The following is a 10,603-nucleotide window of genomic DNA, read 5'->3' on the forward strand; positions in this document are numbered from 1 at the left end:
TGCACATCCATCTACATGACCCTTCTTCCCACATACTCGTCCTCCATTCTCATCACATGACCAAACCATCTCAACCTTGCCTCCTGTATTTTCGCTCCTAAGTTTATAACTTTCACTGTTCCCCTGACAATCATTTCTCAGACCATCCTTTCTGGTCACACCGCACATCCACCTAAGCATTCTCATCTCTGCTACTTCCATCCTGCTGATGTTATTTTTCCTCAGGGCCACAGTTTCTATAGCATATGTCATAGCCTCACTACTGTCCTATAGATTTTGCCTTTCAGATTGATCAGCACCCTCTTATCGCATAACACTCCAGCCATCTCCCTCCAGTTCCTCCAACCCGCTTGTATCCTGCATCCCACTTCCTTCTCAGCATCTCCATCTTCTTCCACTGTTGAACCTAAGTATCTAAAGTCTCTCACCTTCCTGATGACATTTCCTTCCAGCTCCAGATCTGTCTCCTGGCCGCCGTCCACTTTGCAACACATATACTCTGTCTTACTTCTGCTCAGTCTCATACCTCTCTCTTCCAGTACTTTTCTCCATCTTTCCAGTTTAGTTTCCGCTTCTTCTCTTGAATCTACATACAGCAAGATGTCATCTGCATACAACTTTGTCCAAGGTGCATCTTCTCTCACCTCCTCTGTTACCACCTCCATCACAATATTAAACAGAAACGGACTGAATGCTGACCCTTGATGCAAGCCAACTGTTACTTGAAAACTTTCTGTCTGGTCCGAACACTTGTCTTCACATTTCTGTACATTTCCCGCACCAACCTGACATATTTCTCCGGCACCTTCTTCTCCCTCAGACACCTCCAGACTTCTTGCCTTGGCACTCTATCGTATGCTTTCTCCAGATCAATAAATACCAGATGTAGCTCCCTTTGTTTCTCTCGATATTTTTCCATCATCTGCTGTAAACCAAAGATAGCATCTGTTGTTGATCTACCAGGCATGAAGCCAAATTGTTCCTTTGCAATCTCCACCTCCTTCCTCAATCTACCATCAAGAACCCTTTCTAGGATTTTCATTGTCGGGGACATCAACTTTATTCTTCTGTAATTTTTACAGGTCTTGTGCATCCCCTTTACCCTTGTAGATGAGGACAAGAGTACTCTCCCTCCATTCCTCGGGTATATTTTCCTGTTGGCAAACTTTCATGAACAGGTCCCACAGCAGGTCAATTCCCTCTTCCCCCAGTGCCTTCCATGCCTCCACTGGAATTCTGTCGGGGCCCACCGATTTTCCATTCCTCATCCTCTTCATGGCCTCCGTCACTTCCACTCTGCTGATGTTCTGCACCATCCCCTCAGAAGGCTGCCCATCTTCTCTGTGAGTCCTTGCATTTTCCTCATTCAAAAGTCCCTCAAAGTATATTTTCCATCTGTTTCTTATGTCCACATCCCTCCATAATACTCTTCCTTCAGCATCTTTGTTCTGCCTCACATGTAAGATGTCCTTTGCTTTATTTCTACATTTCGCTAGTTGGTAAATTTTTCTCTGTCCTTCCTTTGTTTCTAATTGATCATACAGATCTTGATATGCCATGGCCTTCGCCTGTGCCACAACTCTCTTGGCTTCTTGCTTTCTCTCTCTGTGCACCTCTCTGTCCTCTTCCACTCTTGACTCATCCCACTTCTGCTTTGCCTTCCTCTTAGCCGTCACTGCCACTTGTACATCAATATTCCACCACCAACCCTCCTTCTGCTCTCAAATCTTTCCAGATGTCTCACCAAGTACCTCGATTGCACAGCTCAGGATTACTTTTGAATTATGTTTCCATCAATCTTGTACACTTTCCAGTCCATCCAAAATCCTCTCTAACACCCTCTCCCTAAAACGATTCCTGACACTCTCTTCTTTTAAGCGAAACCACTTAATTGTCTTCATCCCATGGCATCCAGAGGTTCTTATCTTCGATCTTATTTTAAAGTCTGCGTACAGCAGTCGGTGTTGCTGTACCACTTGATCTGTTGGAATTACTTTACAATTTGTCACAACCTTAAGATGTTTTCTTCTAGTCAAAATGTAGTCAATTTGTGAACTGTTGTTACCACTCCTAAATTTGTTGTTTTAAGGATACTTGCGACATAAGACTGAATGATATAATCACGTAATCACAAGAAAGATATTTATTTAACCAAATATTTCGGTCTGGAAATAGCAGACCAATTCTAATTTCAACGATCTATTGTTAGTATTCTAGCTTGTATATTTTTTTTTAAACTGTTCTTGTAATACCACCGACGATGGTCTGCTATTTCCAGACCGAAATATTTGGTTAAATAAATATCTTTCTTGTGATTACGTGATTATATCATTCACCACTCCTAAATGTTATCAAATGTTCTTTCCTCTTGTAGAAAAACGAGTTCACAATTGCCAGATCAAACGCTACTGCAAAGTCCACAACCCTCCCTCCTTCCTGGTTCATCATTCCCACTCCGTGGCCATGCATCCTTGCACAGTCTCTATTCTGTCTTCCTATGTGCCCGTTCAAGTCTCCTCCGACAATCACCATCTCATTTTCTTCCAATTCCCTCATTTCTTCATCTAACACGTTCCAAAACTCATCTTTCTCCTCTGCTGTACAACCTACTTGTGGGGCATATACACATAATACGACCACCCGCTCTTCTCCAAGACCTAATTTTATTCTCATGATCCTGTCGTTCCTTCTACCCACTTCCGGTACTTCGCCCTTCATTCTGCCACACCACAATTCCTACACCATTTCTTCCCTCGTTATTCGCTGCAGAGTAGAACAATTTATATCCATCTCCCAGTTCCTTTGCCTTTCTCCCCTTCCACCTTGTCTCCTGCACGCATAAAATGTCCACCTTCCTCTTCCTCATCATCCCTCATCAGCCACCTCTCTTCCCCTTCCAGTCATGCTTACAACATTCCGTGTTCCCACTCGCAACATCCTCTCCACCTGCTGGGCTCGCTTCTTTAACCGCACCCGCCCTTGATGCGGTAGCCCTCGTCCACTTCTCACAGTTGTAGGGCGATGTGGCTGCGCGTCGCTTAAGGGGTACGCCCTAGCCCTTATATCATTTTCTCTTTGACTCATATCATAGCTAGAGCCGGCAGTGAAGTTTTACGACCGGATGCCCCTCCTGACATCAACCCTCGCCATTTATCCGGGCTTGGGACCGGCACCTATTGAGGCTAGCTTGCTTTGGTGGCTGCATAAGACGAAATGACTTAGCAAGATAGGAAAGACTCATCCCTAGCCCTCGAATACTCTAATAGCATCAGGGGGAAGGAGCAAGGAGAGGAGAAAGAAGCAAAGAAAGAAGAGGAGGGACCAGTCTACAGAATAATATAACAGATATATATTACATGAAGTAAGGCATGGTACAGCATCTGGTACCTCGGGTTTGCCATGCCCGCACTCACTAAAGTGAGCCCTTGAGGTAGAATTTAGGATGTTATCAATATCAAAAAAAAAAAAAAAAAAGTTATCAAAAAAGTCGATGAAAAGGAAAACCGAGTTAATTTATTTTTATTATTTTTTTTTATTGGGAGTTATTACAAGCAAGCAGGGATAAGAGATTGCGACTATTGCGATCTGAACAGTTGGACTGTTTGATTCACTTTGCTTCGTTTTTGACTTGCCGACACCCACTGCATTAAATTGTCGTTAGCATCGTTGCATAGCGATGTATTGCGACTGCGTTGTGAAGTTGAACGCGAGGTCTCTTTATTGCTATCTCGTCGGAAAAAAGGCTGATCGACGGGAAGAACTCCATTTCTCGATTGCAAGTGACCGATGAGACGTTCCAAGCCAAATGTGTCACCGCAGGTGCATTACAACCGTCAGGAGATGTAGCGAGTGCGGGGTCACCAGTGCTTCGCTCCTACCTTGGGACATTATCGCCCACATTATTTAAAGAACTCAATCCTGACCTTCTTCGCCGGCACTTCAGAAAGTTCCGAACGCAACAAAACTAGCGTTCGCACGAATTTTTCTTTTGATCAGTTGATAAGCAGCCCCGCATTGTGCGTTCCTCACCAAAAGAAACAGGGTTTCCAATACGGAAACATCATCGAGTTCAATTCATGGCTCCCCCTGGAATTTCGATATCCAGCTGTCTCAGAAATGTCGTAATCTTGGCTTTCTTGCTCGCGCCTCCTGTCGCAGCGGAAATATCGTTGTTTGTCGGACTGCATTTATTGGACTGGCATCGCTGAATGTGAGAAGAGGGAACGAAGAGAAAGAAGCGCGAACAGCGCCCGATAATATATACGGTTTAATTATGTAACATCCGAGAGAGTTGGGATCCTCGCGATGGGTTTCCTCGAACAAGTTTGGAGAGATTCCTAAGTCACTTGAAATTGTATTAAGAAGAGTTCGGCTTTTAAAACGATGAAAGGCGAGCGCTTCGCTTTCAGCAATTTTTTCTTGAAAACTTGAGGATCACGTGAAAAAAAAAAAAAAAAAAAAAAAACATTTATCGAAGATTAATATAAATTTCATAGGCAACTAGCGGGAAAATATCCGGTTTTTGTGAAGGACAATTAGATTCAGCAACTTAGCCCTTGGCAAATTCGTAGATAAGCGGGTTTTACGGTGCGACAATCGTGATAATTATCCCGCCCCCTAGTGGTCTTCTGACGCCAGTGTCCTCGGTGACTTCTCAAAGCCAGAGCGTTCCTACCACTGTATATTATTATTAAATCCTCTAAAAATACATAAAATTAATAAAAATGGGGAGGAAATGTTATTTTAGGCTATTTTCGACCATCGGAACGTGAGAAAAGTTGACATCAACTGGGTTTTATATTGGCCGAAGGATTTTAATTGATACTAAGTAAGCAATGCCAACACGTTTCGCCAATTTAGCTGTTTGGCTTCTTCAGGGTGAATTAAAGAGATACAGAACAACTTAAACTGTTAATGAAGGAATGAATCGAATCCAATTGTATTTTACAAATAGAGAAGAACGCGTACATCAAACGCATGGAGCGTGTGTGATGTCAACTGTTGTTATGCAGGAACGTTCTGTAATTAGCAGCGAAATTTAACTCCGGCGTGCTTAATGACCTTATAAGGGTCTTCCAAATATCAGCTAGAATTAATCCTTGGTGTCTATTGAGTATTGAGGTTATGTTTAGAACGGATGAGTGTTATGGCTTCTTTTATGTATCGGGAGCGGAAATCCACTCTGGGTCTGGCTCCCACTGAGGAGACCTCAATAAAGGTCGAAACCGGTCTGGGTAGTGGTCCTTCCCTTAATGCATAGCAGTATACATGTCCGCAAGGAGATGTGCTTTGCATTATGGGAGATACTGAGACAAGGAGTGATGAGAGCTTGGTCCACCTTTGCTCGGAGTTGCACCACCTTACCTCAGTCCCGAAGATACTTTCAGGTGCAAACTTTGTGTTGCTTACACTTGGATAAAGGATTAAACTAAATTTATTATGGCTTTTGAAAAGGACGACTCGGTTTTTAAAAACCCCAATGAAAATTCACTGCAAGTTCAACACAGAAACACACACACACAGATTTTCAGCTTAGCTATTTGAGAAGTTAAATCACACTGTGGATCGTACTTAAGAAGTTCAGTTAATTTCTGCAATAACTAACAAGTATCAGAACAACCAAAACAGCTGTGAGAATCAACGAAAAAGTGTCGGAATGGAAATCAATAAACAAAGGGGTCAGTCAAGGATGCCCAATATCACCACTCTTATTTAATATCTATAAAGATGAAACAGTAAAGAAATGGAAGGAAAATATAAAACCATTTGTTTGCAGACGACCAAATAAGCACAGCAAGAAACGAAGATGAACACCACAGATTGATATTTTCTTTTAAGCAATCGTTGAAAAATTGGAATGGAAATGTTAACAGATAAAACGAAAAGCGTGACTTTTAAAGGAACATCTACAGTCAAATGTGAAATCTGGGTTGAAAACAAAATTAGAACAAATTAACTGCTCCAAATGCTGCTAACGCTCTAAATCAAATACAAGATAAGCCGACACTGACACCAAAATGTCTAACTTCCGAAGATAAGTGCGATAACATCCTCAAACCTAACCAAGTTCAAAAGCCTGCAAGAAGGAGAGTCTGTAAAAGTTGTAGCAAGACTTCTCTGCTGTGTGGAAGCGAAATGAGGACCAAGGAGGACAACAGGCTTTGCACTCTAGGACGAAAAGAGAAGCACACAAATACGAAAATGACTAAAAATAGACTCAATGATAGATAACAAATACGAATACAGAAAGACGTATGTCAACCATATTGAAAGAATGGACAATTTCAGACTCCCCCCCCCCCAAAAAAAAAAAACTTTGATATCACCCACTTTAAGGAAACAGAAGCCAGGGATAAGAAAAAGATGGAATGAGGCTGGAACAGACCACTCGGCCTATTCTCTGAGGATGATGACGGTGCATGTTTCGTGTCAGTGCTTTTGTTCGAATTTCTAGCTTGAATCATGTGAAATAAAAGAAAAAAAGAGAGACGAAGCGTGCCCGACATAAACCCTTTGAAGGCTCATTTACCACCTAAAGTTTTTGGGTGGTAAATGATTTTCATTAGCCGGTGTGAGACTACCGTCACCGCCAGCTTGATTATTGGAAACCTGAAGTGGGACTTAAGAGTTTCCGGTTTGGTCTTTGGAGGAGGTGACTGAGAAATTGTCGTAATGGTTCATTTAATAAAAAGAAATTTTTTATCGAAAGGTAAAAGTTGAACTTTTTAACTGTCTTTTGTTTAAAATGATGCACGAATTTCTAATTTTTGGGAACTTTAAAATTTGGCATCACATAAACGCTCTGCAGATTAAAATGTCCCTCCGGCCCCTCCCTCCTACGAAGGAACAAGACAGGAGTTGTATATTTTTCTCGTTACGATGTGGCATTTCTACTAGTCAGAGCTCAAACACGATTTTGAGACCCTTCAACCATATTTTCGATGTTCTACCCCCCCCCCGTATTAAGAACGTTTCTCGTATTCTCCTCGGAGCCTTCTTCGGATCCCTTTAAGCTCCCTCTGCATCGCGGATGGTATCGATGTCTCTGCTGTCATTCTGCGATGTTCCCTTCGTGTGGTGTTCTCGTCACTGACTGCGGCGATTCTTTCGTCATTCGCGACAAGAAAGCATTTTCAGAAGAAGGCGAGTTATTCGGTCTCCTACGATTATCGCCGTGTTTTTCCTCTCTGAAACTGCCGGGAGGAAATAACAAACGCTGTTTGTTATTCCTCTCGCGTTCGTTGCCGGAAGGAAAACACTTTGTTTTTGTTTCCACTTGCAATTAACAGACACAAGTCGAGTACTCCAAGAAATAATCAGACAGTGAAAAAGAAAATTTTAACAAAAACAGACGGAAGAAATTCAGAAATAATTCACGTTAAATAACCAAAAATAAAATTATTCTAAGAAATTAGAAAAAGAAAAGAAAAAAAAAAGGAAAAGCATACAAGTGAACGACAATAATCAGAGAAACAAGTACGGAACACGAAACAGGGGCAGGGAGTACTTGAACGAGCTCCAAAAGTGCGATGGGCACGCCAAAACTTGAGAACAGAAAACTTATCCCACCTCCCACTTAACAGCACTTAAACAGCCGAAGCAGAAAAGAGAAGAAAACAATTCAAACACAAAAATGAAGCAGTGACGAAACGGAAGCCGAACTCAAATTGCGAATGAACTGAAGAAATTCAAAAACTGATGAATTTCGCGTCGGTAAACGAAGATTGGAAAGAACCGTCAATCACACCATTATATTAAAAAAAGAAACAGACATGAATGCCACGATTATAGAGGGCAACGCTGCTGTTTACAGTCTACAGAATTTCACCTAACCTTATACTTAAAAGAGTCTTACCGTGCGTTTAAGAACACATAGGGGAATACCAAGAGGGACTCTGAAGAAAGAGGTCCAAAGTAACCCAAACTTTTGCACTAAAACAAATTTTAGAGAAGAAAAGGAGGGGGATTATAAGCCCCTCTATATCTGTTTATGGATTTTTTGAAAAATAAAAATAAATCACAGATTGGAGAGCAGGCCCTTAGGAAGTATTAAGTGAACCTAAAATACCTCATCAGATAATAAATGAATAAACATATAATTTTATTATATATAATAAATATTATAAATATAATATAAATATAATATATATATATATATATATATATATATATATATATATATATATATATATATATATATATATATATATATATAAAAATGAACTAATTCTCTAATAGGGAGTAGACGAGGCCTTTATGTCCTATCTAGCTTTAGCTTTAGGAGACTGAGTGGGCAGTTCAATCTTCATCAGTAGCCAATCCGAGATGGCTGGCCCATGTCTATCACTAATTATAGGCGGCTACTGATGAAGAGACTAGCAACTAAGTGCTGTCATCTCTTGGTGCCTAACACTAACAGGATATGTTATTGTCTAAAATAATCTGGGTACTACGGTCTATTTTCTTGAGTTTACGGGACGAAAAACCGCTTGCCCGTGCCAGAGATCGACTAACTCGGGAACCAGTCGAAGATAGGCTTAGAAAAAGTTCCTCCAGCCGGCAACTAGACTTGAAAACCTAGATTTAACTTCGAGCGGCCAAGCGCAGACGACGCAAGCGCCACTTCAACTGAGCTACACCGGCCTCATATATAAATATTATATATTATATATATATATTATATATATAATAAATATATTTATTATATATATATAAATATATAATAAATGAATATCCAACTGCCACCGACATCGAAAGCATTGCACTTGCTAATGGAATTCGACCTGAACTTTTAAGGCAGGATTGAATCAAGCAGATTCCCTTTCGCCCATTCTGTTTCATTTCACTCGAGCAAAAATGCATCAGAGAATCTGTAAAAGATAAGTTAAGACAAGCAGAACAGTAATATCAGGATATGCAGATGACATGCGCTTAGTTAGAGAAAAAATGCCGAAGTCAAAACATTGCGAAAACTTAAAAATTCTGCCATAAAACTAGGATTACAAATCAGCCAGGATAAAACCGAATGTTTAAAACCCACACAGAAACAACACACAAAATCGCCATTGAACTGTCGATAAGAAGAAATTTAAAAAGTGCATGCCTCTGATAGACCTTATCATCTGCCAAAATTTTCTCGAGCAGAGCTAAAATAGGAGTATACAAGACGATCCCATTGGTCTGTTGTTTCCCATGGAGCAGAAACTGAGCACAGCAGACCAAGGTGCAAAAGCTTTGCAGAAGATAAAATCCCTTGAAGAGTCGTTGGACTTGTTAGCGATAACACAACAGGTGAACCGAACTGTGTAGATCCCCACTAAATCAGAGCTTGCAGACCGAGATGGGGGGCGGGGAACACGCGGAAGGAATGGTTTGTGTAACTAAGGATCGTAGTCACTGGTTACCAGAAAAATCAAATTTAGGCAATACAAAATGAAAAGACTCTATCCATGAGGGCTCAACGTAAGATGAGATGTAGATTACTCATAATCTCTCGACATTAATATTAAACGTATAAGTTACGGTAATCTCTCCTAAAATACATTTAAAATAAAGCGCAACACTATTTAGTCCGATGAGGTAGTCTCTCAATCTTTTTTCTGAAAGCATATTCTGAGGTTACTTCATTTGGCAGTTTATTGCAGCTTTACCTTATCGTAATCCTCCAAGATAACCTCAACCAATTCTGTCCGCCCATTTTAATTGCTGTTTGTTTCTCCTCTTGTTTAAGCAAAAGTCAAATTTCTCTTCGCATTTCACAGGAATCAGAACTTGAGCGATGGCCGTCACCTCGCATATCACAACTGACTGCCCACGCGCCACACGCGGAAAATGTTGACATTTGGCATTCGCGAGATCCTTCAATTAGAAACTCCGTCCGACCCGAGATGGAGAAGTTCGCATTCAATTATATGCACCAGGAAAAGTAGAGATCTTTTAAACAAGAGAATCTTAAGACACACGCGCCAATAACAACCCACTCCCTTTACGGGATTTTCTTCGGAGCTCAGATGACGTTTCTAAGCCAGCTACTAAATTTCTAAGCCAGCTATTAAATATTTAAATAAATGGAGTTAATGTTTCGCCAGAGGTCATTCGCGATTAGTCTATAAACTTCGAAATGTTGGAGATGAAATAGTGCTAATGGAAATTTGCTGATATGCAAAAACCGGCTTAAATGTGATTGGCATTTGGATGTAATGAAGTGTCTGTTTATAATCAGTTGACGACGAATTTTATCCGGAATATGAGGAGCATGACTGAACTTTGAATGAGGTTAGCAGACTGATTACGGCTAACGTGTTACTTTCGGCAGAAATGGGGGGGGGGGGGGAAAGCATTACGCCTTCCTTCAAGAAACTAGAGCAAAATAATAATGCAGATGTTCGGCTATGTAACAGAGTAGAAACGTTTTTCGAATCTCCAAATATTGTACTAAATAATACATTCCGTGCCTCTGCGTAGCGCAATTGGAAGAACAACGAGACACTGCGCCCTTCTTTCGATTGGAAAAACACACCTGAGATCGATTAATGTCGTGACAAAAGGCATCATCATTAGATGGACTTTCTAAATTGACAGTAGGAGGATTTTTTTTTTTCCC

The sequence above is a fragment of the Typopeltis vanoorti genome, chromosome 6 (assembly GCF_054136105.1).
Source record: "Typopeltis vanoorti isolate ZY-2024b chromosome 6, IOZ_Tvanoo_1.0, whole genome shotgun sequence".
Lineage (NCBI taxonomy): Eukaryota > Metazoa > Arthropoda > Arachnida > Uropygi > Thelyphonidae > Typopeltis > Typopeltis vanoorti.